This window comes from Lycium barbarum, chromosome 3, assembly GCF_019175385.1.
Source record: "Lycium barbarum isolate Lr01 chromosome 3, ASM1917538v2, whole genome shotgun sequence".
NCBI lineage: Eukaryota > Viridiplantae > Streptophyta > Magnoliopsida > Solanales > Solanaceae > Lycium > Lycium barbarum.
In genome coordinates, this window is record NC_083339.1 from 104,115,162 (window position 1) to 104,139,393 (window position 24,232).

The following is a 24,232-nucleotide window of genomic DNA, read 5'->3' on the forward strand; positions in this document are numbered from 1 at the left end:
CGATGGATCTGTCTCATAAGAAGGACTTACTCTGGAAGCCCCTCAATCATCTGTCTTATTTCCCATAGAAGCCATCTCACAGCTACAAAAAAACGATCAGGGTTAGGACTAGAAATCTCATACTCTGCAACTTGACTCTATCGCACGATCTAGAATAAAAAGAAAGGTCGATCATTCCTAAATGCCACGCAGCCTCCTGTTTATAAGTGTGGCGCGCAACACACTCATAAACAAGATTCTACTGGGCACGGCCCGTAGACACACCCTAGGACGAACTGCTCTGATACAACTTTTGTCACGACCCAACCGGAGGGCCATGATGGGTACCCGGAGCTAACCTACCGCAAACCCCTCATCATACTTTTATGATCATATCTAGGTGAGCCACATGGCTAACTCATAATTACCATGCATCCATAACACAAGTTCCATTGGACTAAGCTTTTTCATATAAATATCGTTAATTATGCCCATATATACACAAGCCGACAAGGCTATCAAAATGATATACAAAATATGAACCCACAAAGCTGAGAGATATCTAGCTATACACATCTATCTACGAGCCTCTACGAAAACTATGGACTATCACGACCCAACCGGAGGGCCATAATGGGTACACGGAGCTAACCTACCGGGCACCCCTCATCATACTTTTATGATCATATCTAGGTGAGCCACATGGCTAACTCATAATTACCATGCATCCATAACACAAGTTCCATTGGACTAAGCTCTTTCATATAAATATCGTTAACTATGCCTATATATACACAAGCCGACAAGGCTATCAAAATGATATACAAAATATGAACCCACAAAGCTGAGAGATATCTAGCTATACACATCTGTCTACGAGCCTCTACGAAAACTATGGACTGTCATAAAGACGGGACAGGACCCCGCCATGCCCGTGTATGTACACAAAAGAACAAATACCAACTATTACAACTCCAGATCAAATGGAGCTCTTCTGGGTAATCTCTGAGGAGGCAGCCTAAGGGTCAAGTCTGTCTCCCTGTCTACCTGCGGGAATGAACGCAGCGTCCACAAACAAAAGGACGCCAGTACGAACAATGTACTGAGTATGTAAGGCATGAATAATAACATAATAAAAACATGAGGAACAACATAATATAAATGAATCATTTGTAGCTCATAATACGTTCATCATGCTTACTCAACCTTTCACTAAAGAAAACATTCCATACATGTACATATAATGATACCATACCCGACCATATAGGTTCGGTGTCATCCATATCCAGCCATGACAAGGCTCGGTGGCATCCATATCCGGCCATGACAAGGCTCGGTGTCATCCATACCCATTTGCAGTGGTGTATGCGCAATAGATATCATACCCAGCCATATAGGCTCGGTGTCATAACATAGCTTCATACATTTATGACATACATAAGTATCTGAGAGAAACATTACAACACTATCGGGGCGACATAAAGTCGGTAACCCCTGATTTCTATTATTGAATCACCATCATCATTATCATCATCACTATTATCATCATCATCATTATCATTATCACTATTATCATCATCACTATGAGGAGCTTTTGCCAAAGTATTTCAAGAATATTGTAAGTTATGAACTTCTAGCATCTCTAGGATTAGGACATTGTGAATATCTTAGATGGCATCTCTAGAATTGAACTCATCATCATAATCGTTACCATTATCAACACAAGGAACATTGTCACAATATCATGAGAATTTCGAGAATCATGGGCTTATAGCATTTATGAGAATAGGAATATTGTGGATATCAAGCATAGGTTCATAATAAGGAAATCACGCCTTTAGAAAGAAGGGTCAACCTTACATACCTTTACGTCTTCTTAACTACTTAATGTTCTTCTCACAAACCCCGAAAACTCTACACTCAAGAGAATTTATACTAAGGTCAAGTCATTGAAAACATGCTTAAGTTCAAATTAGAGCAACTAAAAGGCTAACGGCATTTGGGCAGCACTTTCCCTATTTCATCAACTTCCACCATATGGCAAAACAACTCCCAAACAACATTAACAACATCCATCATATCATAATCAAGGAATTTTATTCAATTTATTCTCAAATTTAACCAAAATCCCCTTTGCGAGTTCACCTCATAGTCATCTTCTTCATTACAACACTCATGGCTTCTCCAATTTAATTTTTTTCCTTTCTTAGGGGTACTAAACATTTACATAAACTCAACCATAAGAATAGTATGGAGAAAATACCTTGTAGTAGTAGAATTTCACCTTACTCGACTCTCTTTTGAAGATCAATTTCACAACAACTTGGAAAGGAAGCAAGAACCATCACTCTCCATGGATTTACCTTGAGGTTTTGATGTTGATTCTCTCTTTGGATGATATGGAAAGGTGTGGAGTGTTAGGGAACCTTCAATAGCTCTCAAGAAGTCTCTAGAAATGTAGGAAAATAAGTGTGGAAGGATGGAATGAAAATGAGGTCCTTGGGGATTTAAAAAATGGCAAAAATCGCTCCCCGGCTCAATTGGCGGTGAGTATGCGGCCTAGCACACTAAGTGTGCGGCCGCACACTCATTCCACCACTTGGGGTGGTGTTGTCCAGTGATTACACCCAAAATGAGGAGTTGGCGGTCAATATGCGGCTCAACACACTCAATGTGAGACCGCACACTGCCCCATTTTCCCCGTTTTCGCCAAATCGCGTTCTTTTCGATTCGTTTGACCTCCAATCCTTATGGATCCTTCTTGGAACTTTCGATTCCCCATTTTCCCCAAAATCGCGTTCTTTTCGATCTGTCTCAATAGCATTCTCCGATGGATCTGTCTCATAAGAAGGACTTACTCTGGAAGCCCCTGAATCATCTGTTTTCTTTCCTATAGAAGCCATCTCACAGCTACAAAAACGATCAGGGTAGGACTAGAAATCTCATACCCTGTAGCTTGACTCTATCGCACGATCTAGAATAGAAAGAAAGGTCGGTCCATCCTACTTTTTTCTTCCTCTGTCTTTAACAGATTCCTCTTATTCTGATTATACACATCATACATATTGGACTTTTGTCACTTACCGTTCTTTTTGTTTTGTTGATCAATCTTAGCTCCTTCTTATTACCTTAGTCTTGTTTTCCTCCTTTCTATACGTCGCACTTCCTTCGTGTCAATAATAACAAACTCTTACCGTGCAACCATTCCAGATACCAATTTGAATAAAGTAGCACGACGGAAAGAAAGTAAGTGAGATTTCCTAGATGTCCTATAACCTCTCGTAAATAAGGACGGAGCTCATCGTACCGATCCGCGAGACTCTACTAGACACGCTCTTGCATTAAAGACCGGGTAACTTAGGGCTCTAATACCAACTTGTCACGACCCATTTTGCCTAGGCCGTACGGGCACTTACCTTCCCACCTCAGTAAGCGAACCCTCAACCAAACAATGAATAAATACATAAAGGATGAAAATTAAGCAACGGAATAGAACCAATACGTAAGTCTCACTGTATATATATATATATATATATATATATATATATATATATATATATATATATATACATATACACACACATATATATATTTAAGTAATAGAATGTGCGGAATGACAATAAACACCCCCAGGGTCTAGTATGAATAATACAAGAGCATCTAAGGGAAATAATACAATCTGGAATACTAATACATAAAATGTCTATGTCTTTGAAATAAATAGGACATATGATAGGAAAGTCTTCAAGGCCAGCTGACGGCCATGCTCACCCTAGAAACTCGAGAGGAAGCTGAAACGTCGATCAACCACGGGTCATAGAAGTGGATCCGACATGATACTTTACATTCATAAAAGAATGCAGCAAGTGCAGGTCAGTACAAACAACAGTACTGGTAGGCATCATCGACCGACTAAGCATAGCTAATCATCGGCCGACTAAGCATAGCTAACACAATTCAGATAATAAAGCAGATAAGAAAATAAACCAACAAGTATAAGACAATGCAATCAGCTCCAATTATCTGTCATCACCTACGTAGAGCATCTAATCCCAAATGTGCCAAGTTTGAAGGTATCCAATCCAATCCAACATCACAATACAACACCAAAAATCACAATCAAGTCATAATGCAATGCAATGCAGTAATGGTATGAATGCAATGCAAATGCGGTGTACATATGTACTCCGGACGGAAATATCGACATCTCGGTAGCACAACCCAGCGTGACTCGCGAAGTCTAAGTGCCACCCGTCCCGGATCTTTGCCCAACAGACAGACGAGACCCCAAATCTTTGCCCACAAGGGGTTCTCACCGGCACCACCTTGGGGGACCCGCGGATTCTGTGCATTAACAACGATTTCGGAACTAACATCAGATATCGGCCATACAACAATGATTCCGAAATTGATCATCGGACATCGACCATCTCATGTCACTCAAGTAAAGGAGTTTCATCAATATCACTTTCACTCAATCAACGATTCCAGGATGAACATCGGCCGTCTCACATCACTCAAGTAAAACTGAGCCTAGCTCATCAAGTATCTCATCAAATATACTCAATATCTCAACAATGTATCATGAAAATGAGAGTGTGTGCAATGCATGAATCACATCAATAATCATGTTGAATATTGCAAGTACCAACAGTGGGTACGCCAGTAATATATCCGAATCACAAATACCAACAGTAGGTATGCCAATAATGTACCTAATCACAAGTACCAACAGTAGGTATTCCAATAATATAATCGAATCACAAGTACCAACAGTGGGCACGCCAACAACATATCCAAGTACAAATACCAACAACAGGTATGTCAATTATATGCCAATCAAGATGATAAAATAGATTCCAATATCTACCAACTACTCATGACATGAAACCAGCACAATACACACATAACGGGGTAGCTAGTCCCAACACACATCAGGGCCCAACCTAAGGCAATATCCAACTCGACTTCATACTCGAAGGTTCACATGCTGTCTCTGACAATATTGTCTAAATATGTGCTTCGTTATACGAAGTCTCACCAAAAGTAAGTTATAACCTACCTGGATGGCCGAACCGCAACACCTAACACTCACACTTTTGCCTTGCCCTTCCGCTGAACCTCATAACTAGTCTAAGCATAATCGAATTCTATATTAGAAATCATGAAGAATGATACTAATATTTCTACTATTCAAATTAGGTCAATTCTAGCCCTAGAAATTGGAAAAACGGGCCCACAAGGGCAAAACGGAGAATTCGGAAGCAAAATACCAAATTAAGTACTGGGTGATCATAACCCAACCACTAATTGTTGATTTAACTCAAAGATTAGCTTAGTTTGTGATTTCAAGCAAAACCCCAAATTGGGTATAAACCCTAAGTCTTTGATTCCGAAATTCAACGCTAAAAGTGAAAGATATAGGATTAATAAGCTTAGATTAGTCAAAATCTAATATAAACATCATCAATTTCCTCATACATGAGCCTAAGGGAAAGTTCATCAAAACCCTCCTTCAATTTCCATCTCTAAGAGATTGTTAAAGGGAAGAGGGAAATCTAAGATAATTGTGATTATGGAAGAATAAAGGATTAGGCAAGGTTTACCTCCAAGAATTTCTCCAAAGTATCTCCAAGAACTTTTCACCAAAGCTCTAATTTCGAAATGAGAAATAATGAGGGTCTGAGGATTATTTAAATCGCACTTAATGAAAATCACTGCCCGTTATCGCCACGACGGTAGCAGTGCCGGTACGGCGGCTGGGAGACCGCCACAGGGGTATGGCCAACAATACACATAGTCGCCTCAGCGGCCAACACACCGCAAACAGTGGTGCCGCCATTGCGGGCACCAGATACCAGAATCCCCCATTTTTTTCCAAGTCTTCAATCGAAATTCCGGGTCATTCCTGATGCCATCTGCTCATAAACCCACACAAAATTACGCAACGAACGCGCTCGTGGCCTTGAAATTTCCAACGGAGGTCTCGTTGACCGATTCAACCCCCGACGCCTTTGTTCTAATTTCCAATCAGAGTCCCAAAACGCATCAAAGTGCATTGGGAACCGAACTAAATACACACATAAGTTCTAAACGACCATCTGGACCTCTCGGAATCGACGAAATTCCGAAAAAGGTTCGTTTACCCAAATGTCAACTTTGGGTCAACTATTTTTCACTTTAAACCTATATTTCATAAAAGTTGCCCGAATCTGATCTAGACACCTCAGGGAGTGTTCCAACGGTCCCCTCGGGTCAAAAGTGAGCTAATCAATACTCGGGAACAGTAAAAATTGCCAAAAAGACTTTAACAACCAAACGGGTCATTATATCAGATACTAATGGAACCATCGCTCGTCCTCGAGCGAAGAAAAGAAGGAAAGCAAGGAAGTACCTGAATCGATGAATAACTGGGGATATCGGCTACGCATGTCGGACTCGATCTCCCAATTAGCCTCCTCAACAGGACGGTGCTTCCATTGCACCTTCACAGAAGAAATTTCCTTTGACCTCAACTTTCGAACCTGCTTATCTAAGATCGCGATAAGCTCCTCCGCATAATTTAAATTCTCATCAAGAAATATAGAATCCCAACAGACAATGTAGGTACCATCGGCATGGTACTTCTTCAGCATCGAAACATGAAAGACTGGATGAACTCCCGCCAAGCCTGGCAATAATGCCAACTCATAAGCTACATCACCGACACAGTCCACAATCTCAAACAGGCCAATATACCTGGGCTCAACTTGGCCCTTTTACCAAACCTCATAACACTCTTTATGGGTGAAACCTTCAATAATACTTGGTCACAAATAGCAAACTTCAAATCCCCGGACCTTCCAGTCCGCATACATCTTTTGCAAGGCCTGAATAACTCTCACCCTATCAAGGGACTCTCTCAATAGGTCCGTGCTCCAAGATCAAGCTCGAACCCATCAAACCAACCATTCAAAGATCTACATCTCCTACCATATAAGGCCTCAAAACGTGTCATGGCAATACTTGAATGATAACTGTTATTATACGCAAACTCTACCAAGAGCAAGTGCTTATCCCAATGACCACCGAGATCAATAACACACGCTCTCAACATGTCCTCGAGCACCTAAATGGTCTGCTCGGATTGGCCATCGGTCTGGGATGGAAGGTTGTACTAAGATCCAATCGAGTACCCAATTCCTCATGAAATGCCCTTCAAAATTAAGAGGTGAAGATAGTACCCCGATCAGATACAACAGAAATAGGAACCTCATGTAATCTCACAATATCCCGAATATACATCTTAGCTAACTTCTCCGCGGTATAAGAAACCTGAACCGGAACAAAGTGAGCGGACTTAGTCAACCGATCCACTATCACCCAAGGGTCTTCGGAAGGCTCGTGACAAAATCCATGGTAATCCTCTCCCACTTCCACTCGGGAATGGGCATCCTCTGAAGAACCCCACCGGGCCGCTGGTGCTCATACTTTACCTGCTGACAATTTCCACACTTAGCCACAAAGTCAACTATATCTCTCTTCATGCGACGCCACAAATAGTGCTGTCTCAAGTCACGGTACATCTTATAAATGGAATAGCGTGAGCTACGGGCCTCAGATAAGATCAACTATATCAAATCACCAATACGAGGAACCCACACGCGTCCTCTAATCCTCAAAATGCCCTCAGAATCAATCATGACATCCTTGGCCGCACCTCTCGAAACCCTATCTCGAATCTTGCTCAACTGAGCATCCTCAAACTGATGAGCCCTGATCCGATCCAATAAAGACGACCTCGCCTCTATGCAAGCCAAAATCCTGCCCGGGGCTGAAATATCAAGACGGACGAAACTGTTGTCCAGAGTCTGAACCTCCATGGCCAACGGACGCTCGGAAACAATCAATCGGGCTAAACTATCCATACGCACTGCCTTGCGAGTCAAGGCATCAGCCACCACATTGGCTGTCATGGGATAGTATAGGATAGAGATGTCATAGTCCTTTAGGAGCTCCATCCATCGACGCTGCCTAGAATTAAGATCTCTCTAGGTAAACACATGCTGAAGGCTACGGTGATCGGTGAAAACCTCACAATGGACACGGTACAAATAATGCCACCAAACCTTCAAAGCAAAGACTACGGCCAATAACTCCAAATCATAGGTAGGGTAATTCTTCTCATAAACTTTTAACTGACGGGAAGCCTAAGCTATCACTCTACCCTCCTGTATCAACACTGCACCCAAACCCATGCGGGAGGCATCACAATAGACCGCAGAATCCTTACCTTCCACACGTAAGGCTAGGATCGGGGCTGTAATCAAAAGAAGCTTGAGCTTTTGAAAGCTTTCCTCACAATCATCCGTCCACTGGAAGGGAACATCCTTCTGAGTCAATCTGGTCAAGGATGAAGCAATGGAAGCAACGGAAGCAACGCCCTTCACAAAGCGATGGTAATAACGGGCCAAACCCACAAAGCTACGAATCTCAGTAACAGTAGTGGGCCTCGCCTAACCCCTCACAGCCTCAATCTTCTATGGATCAACCATAATCCCATCCTTAGACACCATATAGCCCAAGAATGCTAGAGATTCCAACCAGAACTCACACTTAGAAAATTTAGCAAACAGGTTATGTTTCTTCAACAACCCAAGAACAGTACAGAGATGGCTCTCATACCCCCCTGTACTCTTGGAATACACCAAGATGTCATCAATAAATACAATCACAAAGGAATCAAGGAACGGTCAAAAGATGTCATTCATCAAAGTCATAAATGCAGCTAGAGCATTGGTAAGCCCAAAAGACATTACTAAAAACTCATAGTGGCCATATCTCGTCCGAAATGTTGTCTTCGGAATATCCTCTGCCCTGATCTTCAACTGATGATAGCCGAAACGCAAATCAATCTTCGAAAACACTGAAGCACCCGGGAGCTGGTCAAACAGATCATCAATACGAGGCATAGGGCAATTGTTCCGAATAATGACCTTGTTCAACTGGCGGTAATCAATACACATCCTCATGGTTCCATCTTTCTTCTTCACGAATAACACAGGACCACGCCAAGGGGAGACGCTAGGTCTAATGAACCCCTTGCTCAATAAATCCTGTAATTGTTCCTTAAGCTCCCTCAACTCGGCAGGTGCCATCCGATATAGTGGAATGGAAATGGGACGAGTGCCCGGGTCCACGTCGATATAGAAATCAGTATCACGATCGGGTGGCATACCAGGTAGATCCGACGGGAATACCTCCGCGAACTCGCTTACAATGGGGATAGACTCAAGAGGTGGAGATGCAACAGTCGTATCACGAACATGCGCCAAATACGCTAAACACCCCTTACTTACTAACTTCTTCGCCCGAAGGTAGGAAATGATATTATTCGGAGCGGGACTAGGAGTACCTCTCCACTCAACCCTAAGAATGCCCGGCATAGCTAAGGTGACTGTCTTGGCGTGACAGTCCAATATCGCATAATAGGGAGAAAGTCAGGACATACCCAATATAATATCAAAGTCCACCATATCGAGAATCATCAAATCTACCCAAGTGTCATACCCCACAAAAGTAACCAAACAAGACCAGTAGACTCGATCAATAACCACAGAATCTCCGACTGGTGTAGACACATGAACAGGTATATCTATGCTATCACAAGGCAAATCTCAACCAACGACATGAAATGCAGATACATACGAATAAGTGGATCCAGGATCAAATAATACAGTAGTAGACTGACCCCGAACAAAAATAATACCTGTTGTCGCTACATCAAGGATCTCCAACCGGAGGCCTAGCTGCTCTAGCCCTCGCGGCCTCAAATTTCACTGCACAGTCAACAATGGCTTGGAACGAAGCACCCTCGACCTCAAGCTGGACATAAGGCAGCTGGAGAGGACCATCCAGCCCACTAATGAACCATCGAATCCTGTCGGCCTCCATAGGAATCAAGGGGTAGGAGTAACGGGCCAGATAAGAGAAGGATAACGCATACGTAGTAATCGGCATGCCCTCCTAACGGAGGTCGAGGAACTGACCTCGACGCTCGTCCCTCCGTGAATGTGGCACGTACCTCACCAGAAATACCCCATAGAACTGCTCCCAAGTAAGTGGACGTGCATACGCTAGTCTGCTAGCAAGGTAGTCTCTTCACCACACCCTCGCGCCACCGCGGAACCAATAGGTAACATAGATGACCCCGAGAGAATCTGTAATCCCTGCTGTGTGAAGCAGCTCGTGCGTGATCACGATAAACCCGAAGGCATCCTCGTCTGGTGCGCCAGTAAAAATCGGTGGGGTCAACCTCAGGTACATCCTTCAAGCGGGCGTGTCGCGAATCCTCACCATCTGTGAGGGCAGAGATAAGAGTCATATGCCAATTTAATCTTTCCAAATACCAATTTGAATAAAGGAGCACGACGAAAAGAAAGAAAGTGAGATTTTCTAGATGTCCTATAGCCTCCCGCAGATAAGTACGAAACTCATCGTACCGATCCGCGAGACTCTACTAGACACACTTTTGTATTAAAGACCAGGTAACGTGGGGCTCTGATACCAACTTGTCACGACCCATTTTGCCTAGGCCGTGCAGGCACGTACCTTCCCACCTCCGTAAGCGAACCCTCAACCCAACAATGAATAAATACATAAAGGATGAATTTTTTTTTTTTAATCTAATCCACCATAAAGGTGGAAATTTATTGATAAAGAAAATATGTACATATCAATCCAAAAGTGATTGATCAAATAAATAAAGTCTTACAGGTGGCATGTTTCAAATCGTTTGAATCATTCTTCAGGCATCTTAAAACCGTTGTGATCTTCTGTCTAAACCATCATCTATATGGAAGCCAAAACCACTTTTAAATTTGCATCAGTGTCAGAGGAGCATACATCCTAGACTAGATATGTGTATTGTCCATACTAGTGCATACAGCATTTGAATCTGCATCTGTTGCTTATCAGTCTGTTGGTCATTGAAATCTGTCAATGTTTAGCTTAATCTTTATCATGAGACCAGGTTTGTATAGTATTTCATCCATAATTATCACGGCCTGCTACTTTGATCATGTGTATCACAACATTTGAATTAAGGAATGAGCATGCCAAGCACACTAATACCACCCTAATACAGATGCTGCAAATACTCATAATCAGGTGACAAACTGTGCTAAGTGATGATATCAATCTGGTGCTTTATCTTGAATGGTTCTTATTCTCAAGTTTGGAATTCCTCTCTCCTCCAAATTCAAAATCCTCTTAGCTTGACTTGTTAATTCCTAAAAGTTATGAAACTGAACTGATCCTGCAAAACCAAAAACAAAGTTAGTTAAAAAATCTACAAGCCCATTTCCTTCTCTATGTATATGCTCCACAGAAACTGTGTGATCAGCCATCATCCTCTTTATTTCGTCCACCAACATTGAGATACTTCATGGAACCTTCCATTCATCATTTAGAATCATCTTCATGGTCATGGAATCTGTCTCTATGATCACTGGAAAAAGCTGTTTTACCACACAGTGCCTCAGTCCCATTCTAATAGCCTCAGCCTCAGCCACAATATTTGTTCCATCTGCCAAACTTTTTGCAGCTGCATACACCAGATCTCCCTTTTCATTTCTTATACAAAAGGCAGCAGAACTTGGACCTGCATTTCCTTTAGCAGCTCCATCTGTATTGCACTTGTAAATTCCGGGTGCAGGTCTCCTCCATTCAATAATTCTACAAAAGACAGTAGGCTTATATCCTTCAAAGAATTTAACCATCTGGTGCCATATAGTTGGAATGTTCATCCTAGGGAACTGAAGTTTACATAACATATGAATGTTCATATTTATGTCATACAGCACTCTATTCAGATTCATATTTCCACCATGAAGCCTATTGTTTCTCCACTTCCATATTTCCCACACTATAAAAGCAGGCACTACTTTGTATATGGTCTTCATTTGAAATGGCATTTTGCTTCCCACCAACTTCTTATAGCCCGCTTGACCTGAACAGAGTTCATGCTCAGTCCTGCCCCCATATTGAAGTATCTCCAGACCTTTGTAGCCAATTCCCCACATAGAAACATATGATTTATAGTCTCTGTTTGAGCATTTTGACAGCAGCAACACTTTGAGACTAATGGAATACCAATACTTGCCACCACTTCATCAATTGGGACTTTAAACTTCCACAATCTCCACATGAAGAATGAAATTTTAAAAGGCACCCCTTTAATCCACATATTCTGAAATGGCACTATCACATTAGCTTTTTGTCTCAGTAATTGCCATGCACTGCTTACTGTAAACTTGCATGTGCTTGTCATCATCCACCAAGGTCTATCCCATTCATTTGATGCATATTTAATGTCAATTTCCTGAATTATATGTTGCACAATATCCTCAGGAAACAGCTGCATTAGTTTGCTGATATTCCATTTTCCATCTGTCATAAGTTCTGAAACATCTTCAACCTGCTCATTGATTTGCCAGGACTGGGGAACCACATAATTAAGAGCACCTAGCTTAGTCCAATTGTCAAACCAAATGTTTGAACTTCCAATCTTTGGCTCCCACCAGATTTCCTATTCTATACTTTCCCTTGCCTCCAACATCATCTTCCAGACTTGTGACCCTCCGTTCCATTGAACCACCTGAGGAATTTGTTTTTTACAGTATTTATTCCACATGAAATTAGCCCAAAGAGAGCTAGTGGTTCTAAACTTCCACCAGAGTTTAGCACATAGAGCTTTGGATGTGTCATAGATAGACCTGAAACCCAAACAACCTTCATGTTTAGGAATGCACATGTTTAACCAAGTTGCCCAGTGTCTGCATCTTCCATCCTCCTTATTATTCCAAAAGAACCTGGCAAAGATCCTATGTAGTTCCGTTATAACACATTTAGGAGGTCTTATAACAGATAAAACATGAATTGGAATACTTTGAAGCACACTAGTGATCAGCACTGTTTTTCCTCCATAGGATAGTAACTTGCCCTTCCAAGTTTGTAACCTGTCTTTGATTTTCTTCAATAATTCAGTATAATCCACCTTCCTTTTTCTGGCATGAGTAATGGGAACTCCAAGATATGTAAAAGGAAAGTGTCCTCTCACAAATCCTGTTAGTGTTTCTACCTGCTCACTTAACTCCTGTGATACCTTGCTGAACAAATGGAAAGAACTTTTTCTCTTGTTTATCGTCTGTCCAGATACTTTCTCATATTCCTGAAGAATGTCCATGATCATCTGTAAAGATTGGCTATCAGCTGATGAGAAAATGATTGTATCATCTGCATATGCCAGATGATTCAGATCAGCACTCCACTTTGGCATCCCATATCCTACAAAACTAGACTGATCAAACAAAGAATTTAAGGCCCTTGAAAGAACTTCTGCAATAATGATGAAGAGAGCAGGAGAAAGTGGATCTCCTTGCTTGACACCCCTTGTAGAATGAAAGAAACCATGTGCCTGGCCATTTAAAAGAACTGAATACCAATTATTTGCCAACAGCCTTCATATCAGATCAATGAAGAATGGAGAAAATCCCATTTTTCCCATGACTTTACAGAGATATAAGCATGAGACCCTATCATATGCTTTTGCCATATCCAGCTTAATTACAACATTTGCTGGTTTTCCCCTCTTCCTTATATCAGTAACAATTTCCTGTGTCAACAACACATTCTCAATTATATTTTTGCCCTTTACAAAACCAGACTGATTTGAAGATATCACCCTTGAAAGTAGCTTATCTAGTCTGTCATGCACTACTTTGGATATGACCTTATTGATAAAATTACTAAGACTTATAGGCCTCATATCAGAGAATGTGTCAACAACATTCTTCTTTGGCAGTAAAACCAGATGTGTGTGAGTTATTGATTTTGGAAGAGTTTGTCCTTCGAAGAAAGCTTTAACCACACTATATACATCTGCCTTTATCACCTCCCAACACTTTTGATAAAATATACCAGAAAAACCATCAGGACCACAGGCACTATCTCCATTTAATTCAAATACAGCCTTCTGTACTTCCTCCATGGTAGGTTGCTCAGCAAGTAAAATATTATCCTCCTCTCTGATCAGCTCTTAAATGTGATTAAGTATTGGTGAGTCTTCACTAACCTCCTCATGAGTAAATTGCTTGTGGAAAAAATTGACAGCTTGTGCAGCAACACTATCAACATCCTCAAGCCAATTACCATCATCATCTTTTATCCTCCTGATCTGAATTCTCTTTCTTCTTCCTTTCACCAGGATATGGAAATATCTTGTATTCTTGTCACCTTCAGAAAAACAGTCCATCCTGGCTTTTTGCCTCGAGAATTCCTCCTCATAATGAAGATATAGTTTAAGTTCTGCCTGTGCCCTTTGCATGACCATTCTATTTTCTTCTGATGGATTTTCTTCAAACAGCTGCTCTTTAATCTTAACTATTTCCTCTCTTATAACAAGTTGTTTAAAAATGTCCCCAAAAGTAGTCTTACTCCAAGTACTTAAGGCAGTTTTCAGTTTCTTCATCTTGAGCTTAAATGACAGAAATGCATCATCAGTTAAGACTGTATCCCATTGCTGCTTAACAAAATCAAGAAAATTATCATGTTCCACCCAGAATTTGAGAAATCTGAAAGGATGAAAATTAAGCAACGGAATAGAACAAATATGTAAGTCTCACTATATATATATAATAGAATGTGCAGAATGACAATAAACACCCCCAGAGTCTAGTCTGAATAATACAATAACATCTAAGGGAAATAATACAATCTGGAATAATAATACATAAAATGGCTATGTCTCTGAAATAAATAGGACATCTGATAGGAAAGTCTTCAAGGTCAGCGGACGGCTATGCTCACCCTGGAAACTCGAGAGGAAGCTGAAACGTCGATCAGCCACGGGTCACGGAAGTGGATCCGACCTGATACTCTACATTCATAGAAGAATGCAGCAAGTGCAGGTCAGTACAAACAACAGTACTGGTAGGCATCATCGGCCGACTAAGCATAGCTAACACAATTCAACTAATAAAGCAAATAAGCAAATAAACCAACAAGTATAAGACAATGCAATCAATTCCAATTATCCGTCATCACCGACGTAGAGCATCTAATCCCAAATGTGCCAAGTCTGAAGGTATCCAATCCAATCCAACATCACAATACAACACCAAACATCACAATCAAGTCATAATGCAATGCAATGCAGTAATGGTATGAATGCAATGAAAATGCGGTGTATACATGTACTCCAAGCAGAAATATCGACATCTCGGTAGCACAACCCAACGTGACTCGCGAAGTCTAAGTACCACCCGCCCCGAATCTTTTCCCAACAGACAGACAAGACCCCGAATCTTTTCCCACGGGGCGTTCTCACCGGCACCACCCTGGGGGACCCGCAGAGCCCGTGCACTAACAACGATTTTGGAACTAACATCGGATATCGGCCATGCAACAACGATTTCGGAATTGATCATTAGACATCGTCCATCTCACGCCACTCAAGTAAAAGAGTTCCATCAATATCACTTTCACTCAATCAATGATTCCGGGATGAACATCGGCTATCTCACGTCACTCCAGTAAAACAGAGTTTAGCTCATCAAGTATCTCATCAAATATACTCAATATCTCAACAGAGTGCGTGTAATGCATGAATCACATCAATAATCATGTTGAATATCGCAAGTACCAACAGTAGGTACGCCAATAATATATTCGAATCACAAATACCAACAGTAGGTATGCCAATAATATGCCGAATCACAAGTACTAACAGTACGGATGCCAATAATATAACTGAATCACAAGTACCAATAGTGGGTAGGCCAACAACATATCCAAGTACAAATAACAACAATGGGTATGTCAATTATATCCCAATCAAGACGATAAAACAGATTCCAATATCTACCAACTACTCATGGCATCAAACCAGCACAATAGAACAATTAAAGCACACATAACGGGGTGGCTAGTCCCAACAAACATCAAGACCCAATCTAAGGCAATATCCAACTCGACTTCTTACCCGAAGGTTCACATGCTGTCTCCGACAGTATAGTCTAAATATGTGCTTCGCTATACGAAGTCTCCCTAGAAATTGGAGAAACAGGCCCACAAGGGAAAAACGGAAAATTCGGAAGCAAAATACCAAATTATGTACTAGGCGATCATAACCCAACCACTAATTGTTGATTTAACTCAAAGATTAGCCTAGTTTCTGATTTCAAGCAAAACTCCCAAATTGGGTATAAACCCAAAGTCTTTGATTTCGAAATTCAACGCTAAAAGTAGAAGATATATGATTAATAAGCTTAGATTAGTCAAAATCTAACATAAACATCATCAATTTCCTCATACAAGAGCCTAAGGGAATGTTCATAAAAACCCTCCTTCAATTTTCATCTCCAAGAGATTGTTAAAGAGAAGAGGGAAATCTAAGATGATTGTGATTAAGGAAGAGTAAAGGATTAGGCAAGGTTTACCTCCGACAATTTCTCCAAAGTATCTCCAAGAACTGTTCACCAAAGCTCCAATTTCGAAATGGGAAATAATGAGGGTCTAAGGCTTATCTAAATCACACTTAATGAAAATAACTACTTGTCACCGCCACGACGGGCGCCGCTACGGCAGCTCGGAGACCCCCACAGCGATATGGCCAACAATACACATGGCCGCCCCAGTAGTGCCGCCATTGCGGGCACCAGATACCAGAATTCCCCATTTTTTTCTAAGTCCTCAATTGAAATTTCGGGTCATTCCCGAGGCCATCTGCTCACAAACTATACACAAAGACCCACACAAAATTACGCTATGAACGCGCTCGTGGCCTCGAAATTTCCAATCGAGGCCTCGTTGACCGAGTCAACCCCTGACGCCTTAGTTCTAATTTCCAACCGAAGTTCCAAAACGCATCCAAGTGCATTGAGAACCGAACCAAATAAACACATAAGTTCTAAACGACCATCCAGACCTCTCGGAATCGACGAAATTCTAAAAAAGGTTCGTTTACCCAAAAGTCAACTTTGGGTCAACTATTTTTCACTTTAAACCTATACTTCACAAAAGTTGCCCGAATCTGATCTAGACACCTTGAGGAGCGTGCCAACTATCCTCTCAAGTCAAAAGTTAGCTAATCAATGCTCAGGAACGGCAAAAAATGCCAAAAAGACTATAACGAACAAGCGGGTCGTTACAAAACATAAATATCAAAGCCCGACAAGGGCACAAAAACCAACATCTAAGGTCAACAAAAAAAAATTCAAATTGTTCGAACATCTCACAAAGCAAAATAAAGAAATTGTCCAGAAGAAAAACCCCAAGACAAGCTGAACTAGTATGATGAAGAGCTCAACCCTACAGGGATGCACTCTCAGCCTCGTCCTCTCCATCTGTGTTGCTATCCTCACCACCGGACCTACCCTCAGCCTCTTTCGGGAAGGAGTACTTCTTCTTATCATCCTCGTCCTCGATAAGGAACTTTCCCTTCGGATTCACCGACTTGAATATTGCCTTGATGCTCCTCCACATCTTCACCAGAAGCTTGCTCCTCGACTTATTCTTCCTCCTATTGGTGTCAAAGTCCTAGCGAATCTTACCGTGGACCTGAGCCATATTGCCAACTGTCTCGAGCAAACCTATGGACACTTTCTGCTCCTTCTATACTTCCAGGTACTTGTTCATCTCCTCGGGAGTGGACTGGCTGGGACCAGATTCTAAGGGACCGGCCTTCGAGGGACCATTGGGAAGCAGAGTCACTAGCTCTCGAATAGCCCTCAATTAGGAATCAATTGAACCAAAAGGTCCCTCCGGCTGTGAGGAGGACTCACCATCATCAATATCCTCAACAATCACCTTGATCTTCCTTTTCTTACTCTGCACCGCGCTACCCTCTCAGGTGACTTTCAAAGAGTGAAACTATTACACTCCAAAACCCACACTAGGCGTAACAGGCATCCAATGCTATGAACAACATCGGAAGCACCTTATAAAATCAAGAAATGTCTAACCTCTTCCAACAATTATATCAATACGTTATATTTGGTGCCCCACGAACAAGCACAAGGGCTCACCAAATAGTCCATAAAGTAGCAAGCTCTCTTAATTCACGCATGTGAGGGCACGTGCGATGGCCCCACATCGTGGCCCAACCTCAAAAAAACACCCTTTTTGAATATATAGTCTGTAAGGGGTCCCGCGATGGCCACGCATCGCGAGCCCATCACGGAAATGACGGTTGGCAGGTCAAAAGTCAAGTTTTTGTGTTTCTTTTTTATATTTAAGCTTGGGGTTAGTTCCTAAACATCTCTAATAAAAAATCAACTGTAAGGCCTCACCAAACCTCTAAGGTGAGTTCCTACTCCACTACATCGGTTCTACACTAAATTCACCTCTTCTTGACACTAGTTCATCTCTTCAAACCCTAGGTTCTTAAAAACTAAAGGAAAGAAGAAGAGAAAGGGCGAGTGGGATTCCATCAAAAGGTAAGACTTCTAATTTTTATGAGATTATTAATGAGGTTTGGAATAGTGAAAAGCATACTACAAGATTTGCAGTCACTCGTGATTCATATAAGGATTCAAGAACACATTTTAAGGCTAGAAAAGCCCTAGTTTTTCAAATAAGGGTAGAAATCCCTAGAATTGGTTAAAGTTCTAAACTTTGTTATTAATAACCATTGTAGAATGTTTTTTGAACTTGGAAGAATCTGGTTGCTAGATTATAACGGGATTAGTGGTATGTCTCTTTTTGAACATACTCTTTCAAACGGTTTTTTATGAACTCTTTGGTTGTGGCTTTTGTGAGTGAGGGAAAAGCCCACATTAAACCTAGTTTATACTATATTATATATACGTATTCATGATTGTTTTCCTCTCTAAAGGATGATTGAAAAATTGAGATATAAAGCTTTGGTTTTCGAACTTGAATTACCTCATAAGGGATATTTAAACTTGATAATTGAAAAGCTTTACTATCTCATGTGAATTCTCTATAATGGATTGTGTTGGACTTGAAACCTTTTTCTTTCCATCGATTTTTATGAACTCTTTAATTGTGGTTTGTGTGCGTGAGGGACAAGCCCACATTAAACCTTGTTTGTACTATATTATATATACGTACTCATGATTGTTTTCCTATCTAAAGGATGATTGAAGATTGAGATATAAAGCTTTGGTATTCGAACTTGAATTACCCCATATGGGATGTTTAAACTTGATAATTGAAAAGCTCTACTATCTCATATGAGTGCTCTATAATGGATTGTGTTGAACTTGAAACTTGTTTAAAGAAGTGAACCCGGTTTCCAAAACTGAAATGACTTGATGTACCCCCATAATGCGATGATGAACATAATCCTTAATGAATAATGTGACTATCATGATATGACTTGTGATTTGGATTCTATGCTAGGATGGTGATTCGACTCTTTTGCCATGATTTATATTGTTTGTGTTTGGCCTAGCTACTCGGGAGGAAGGGTAGTCACTATGAATCCTAGTGCGGTTAGCCTAGCCATTTGTGAGGAAGAGTGACCATTGAGGATTTGCAATCCCGGTGTAGTCTCTGCCTAGCGATTTGGGAGGAAAGGTAGCCATTAGGGTTAATAACCCTGATGTGGTGCTTCTATGCGGTTTAGGGAACCTTAAATGGTCGTCCATTCGTTATGTTGATTTGGGCCTGTATCGACATGTGTTATAATTTAGTTGTCTGTGAGTGGCTTCTTGATGATCTTGAATTCATGATTGAAAGACTTAAATGTGATAAACAACATAATGAGTTGAAATTGATTTATTTCTTATTTAACGGTCTTTATTAATCGTGTTACTAAGTTGGTGATTTATTCTATCTCTGAATTTAAATTGCTTTTGTTGACACCACTTTACTGATCCTTATTATTATTTTTGTTATATTAACTATTGTCCTGGAGACACTCACCGAGTACCTAGTACTCAGGCATACCATTGTTATTTTTTATGGTGTGTTAGGTAACGTTGAGGAGTAAGTTTGTGATACGCACGCGGATTAAGAGATCTTGCTACTTTCTAGACTATTTGGCGAGCCCACATGCTTATTCGTGGGGCACCATCCTATCTTAGTTATTGTTTTAGTTTTCGGGTTGTGTCCCGAAGTTAGATTATGTTTTATTTATCATCTTAGAGGCTCCATAAATAGACGTTATTTCTGTGGGTAGTTGTTTAAGGCATTGCTTGACTCTTTGGGTGTTGCTACGTTTTATAACGATACATTTCTGACAGACTTCTGCTTATTTTTTTTATTATTATGTGATGGTGGTCATGAGTTAGTTAGCTATTTATAACGTATTGATATAATTTTCGGAAGAGGTTAGATGTTTATTAATTTTATAAGGTGCTTCCGGTGCTGTTCATAGCATCGGAAGCCTATTACGCCTAGGGTGAGTTTTGGGGCATGACAGAAACGCCCTCTCTAGATCAACCTAATGATTTGTAGGACGCTCAGGAACCCATGCCTTCTCACACAAACCAGTAATCAAGGAAGGGAACATCATACTCGGGCCACCCTGGTATAGGTACTCCTCCAACTCCCGGATCAGGTAATAACTAACGTTCACCGGAACGTCATCCAGAATGCAGGCAATCATCAGGGCACAAATGTACATACAGTCAGTAGTGTTTCCCGAAGGACATACCCTACAGTTGATGATGTACTGCCACCTATTCACCTCCGCGATAAATTCTGTGTTTTTTATCCCCTTCTTCTCGTGAGCCTAGGTAATCTTATCCCTCTTTCTTTTTACAATCAGTTTGGAAACCAACCAATTCCCATTCCTACAAACATCTTTCGCCTGCATAGCTTCCACGGGATGGTCGGGCAAGCCATAATAAGCATTGATCACCACAGCACCAAATTTCACCACTATAACCCGAATAATAATCCCCGGATCATGCTCAGTAAACCTCATACGCTTTAGATTTCCGTAGAACTCCCTCACTCATTCCTCGTTTGCCTTACATGGGGCGGGAGCAAATCAAGTCCAGCCGGTGTTCAAAAGACGCTCATAGAATTCGGGTAGACGTTCGGGCACCTTGCGCATGTTAATTCCCTCTCGAGCAGAAGTTTCTTGTCTAGCAAATTATCAAAGCAATAGCGTTGGCAACAACGGCGGTGGAAATCATGAGACATTAACCGGATGGTGTCGTATTGATCCTCAACATACCCTTCTATATTTTCTTGGTCTTGGGTGATGTTTTCATTTTCATTTAGGTCCATCTTTCACCGTTTAACACCTGCAATGGTCAAAATCAAGTTAGTCCAAAATTTGATTCATGTTCAGTATTTTAAAAGTTGTCAAACGAGCCAAAGAAACCAGCAAAACTGACCCACGAATGGACTGTTGCGAAGCTATTATTTTCACCAATTCTGTGCAGGTCCCTGCGATAGAGGTATCGCAGAGGCGAGGCCGCTTCTGTGAGGATACTCTCGCAACAGCGAGATCACTCCTACATAAAATCCTCCGCATCCGCGGAAATTCCCTTCCCCTGTAACCGTCGCACCTGCACAAGAAGACGCGCAGATGCGGGGCCGCATCTACGAAACTTGTTCGGCGCACGCGAAAATCGTCTTCTACCCCAAGCCCAGAAATTTTTTGATTTTCCCCCATAAGTTGGACCCAAATTCTCAGTTTTTACCCTTAAATGTTCAATCATTCAAGCATGCATGGTGATTAAACACAATGGACAACGATTTCAAACCACAAATACCCCAAAAATTCTAAAGAGCCCACCGAAAACTACCATGAACTCCACCCCGTTGTTCTTTAATATTTCAACCCATTTAAGAAAAATTATGTACTTTACACAGAGATAAACATGATCTTATGGTAAACAACATCCTAATCTAAGAAAATTCCAATCACCCACAAGCAAACCCACATCACAAATTTCCATAATTCTACCAAAACTCTCGACCCATAAATATGAAGGAATGTAGATTTACAAGCCTAAATTCATCCAAGAGTAAAATGAAAGCATAAGACATACCTTGTAGTGAACATTCGGAAGAGGTGAGTGAGTTCGAAAATTCTTCCATTCTTGAAAATTTGGCCCCAAATTTATTTTTTTTTGGTCTCCAGAGTGTGTGTTTGGAACAAGCTAGAAGTATGATAAGGGAAGATTTTTATGGGCAGTGAGGGGGTGTAACGTTTGGTAGTGGGAAGGGCATTTCGGCTGAAGAGAGAAGTGGGAGTATGAAGAGTTGGGGAAAAACTCCTCTTTTACCCCATTTGAAACTACCTAACTTCTACCACTGCAGATTGGGATCCGTATCCACGAATCCACCTGTGCGGAAGGTCCACCGCTTCTGCGAAACTCGCTTTTCTAGCTGAGCCGCTTTGCTGAAGTTTTGGTCGCGTCTGCAGACGCACTTCTGCAATATAGTGACCGCTGCTGCAGATTTTTCTCTACTTAGCAGCAGCGGACAACCCATCATACCCGCAAGTGCGCACCTGCGAAGACCCTCTCGCAAAGGCAAAATCTGCATGGATTTATTCTTTGAGGAGCAGTATTCCGTCACACGTTAATTCAAGACCCAACTCTCTGACTTTTATGTAACTCTTGCCAAGAATGGTAGACCATCGAAATCCTTATCATGTGTTCGACCCACCAAGTGTATATTCTCAAAGACCGCATGGATGGATGAAGTTGAAGATTCAAAAGTACCGACCATATTCACCGTCAAGGCAAGCGACTTTCGAACGACAAGAGTCTGGCAGACAAGAATACGCGACGAATCTTAAACAGGGAGAATTCACCACCTATGCATTCCACCATTTTCAGCATTGAGAGATGTATCATGATTTGCGGTGGCATTATCAATGGAGAGGAGACATTCGTGAATAGTATGACAAAGTCACCAGAGACGTGGGGCAACCCGGGACCATTGGAACGTGCTTAGAAAAGCAAGACCGTGTCATACCCCTCTTCAACCACTCTTCGTTCGAGGATGAACAGTTGCTTAATTGGTATCAGATGTAATAAACCTGTTTGGTCGTTATGAGCATTCCTTTTCCTTCTTCGAAGTTCCCCTCATTTAGATTTGTAACGGTAGCATTTTATGCGGGGGATTAGTGGGTAAGGGAGACCTATAGCCGATTTGGAAAGAAATATATCAATTTAGAATTTTTGGAACAGGTGCCTCGCACCTACAATTGGAGAGCCCCGTCGGCGATAATGTGTCTGCGAGAACTCATCTGCGTAGGTGAGAAACCTGAAGAATTAATGAATCCACATCTGCTGAATACTTTTCGCAAAGGTGGTATCGCATAGGCGGACTGTGGCTCGCGGAAGCAGAGATCGCTGAACAGATCATATATTTATTTCCCCATTTCAGGATTGAACCTCATTTTCACCCTAAAATGTTCCTAGAGCTGGTTTTAGTGTGATTTCGGAGACTTCCATGGTTTTGGCTTGGGTGAGAATCTAAACCTTACTTCATTTCTCCTTCTTAATCTTTACCACTTCTATTTGTTAAATCAAAGTTAGGTTTTGGGTTTGGGGAAAAAACCCTTTTGGCTTGTAAAACCCTAGGTGGATAGAATGTTATTCTTATTTTTAAATCATGATTTGTTAAAAGGATTTCATAGCTTTTAAGCTTAGGCTTGTTGTTTTCAAACTCAAATCCCCATTCTAAAATGGATTTTCAAACGGGTCAACTTTTGAGTTTTGCTTGAACTTTAGGGATTTTAGTAGGTTAGAGGATTTTGAAAGCTCATTTGAGGTTAGATAAGTATGAAACTTAGGTTGTGATCGTTAGAGCTCATAGAGGACTAATTTTGCATAAAAGTTTCGATTTTGCCCTTCTGGGCCCGGGGGCGTCTGCTTAACTCTTTGAATCTTTCTAGGGGTATGATTGCTTGGGTATTCATAGTACCACTTGCTAATGATGAATGTTTATTTGACTAGACTTAGCTCATTCGAATGCGTTCTACGGAGGGAATGAGCTCAAGGATGGATGGTTTGTGGCCCTTGTTCGGCTTCGAGGTAAGTTACGGTCTACTTTAGCGTAGACTCCGATTGGTAAAGCATATATAGATAGATAATCGTTGAATGGGAAAGCATGATAGGCCTTCAGGCATGGGGTGGAGGTTGATTCTGTCAGTTGTTATGTGGGATTGTCGCCACACTTGTATTTGATTGTGTTTAGAACTGATGTTTATATATGGTGGGATAAGGTCTTATCTATCTTGAATAGGGTAGTAATATGTGTTGGTTCCATTTAACAT

The 24,232-nt window shown here is 41.3% G+C and overlaps 1 protein-coding gene across 2 annotated transcripts in view; it reads left to right on the forward strand.

The window, feature by feature from the left end:
• The window catches only part of LOC132631675 (uncharacterized protein At3g06530-like), a 44,708-nt gene that overhangs the window by 11,839 nt on the left and 8,637 nt on the right, over window positions 1-24,232 (forward strand). The gene's annotated exons all lie outside the window — the stretch shown is intronic.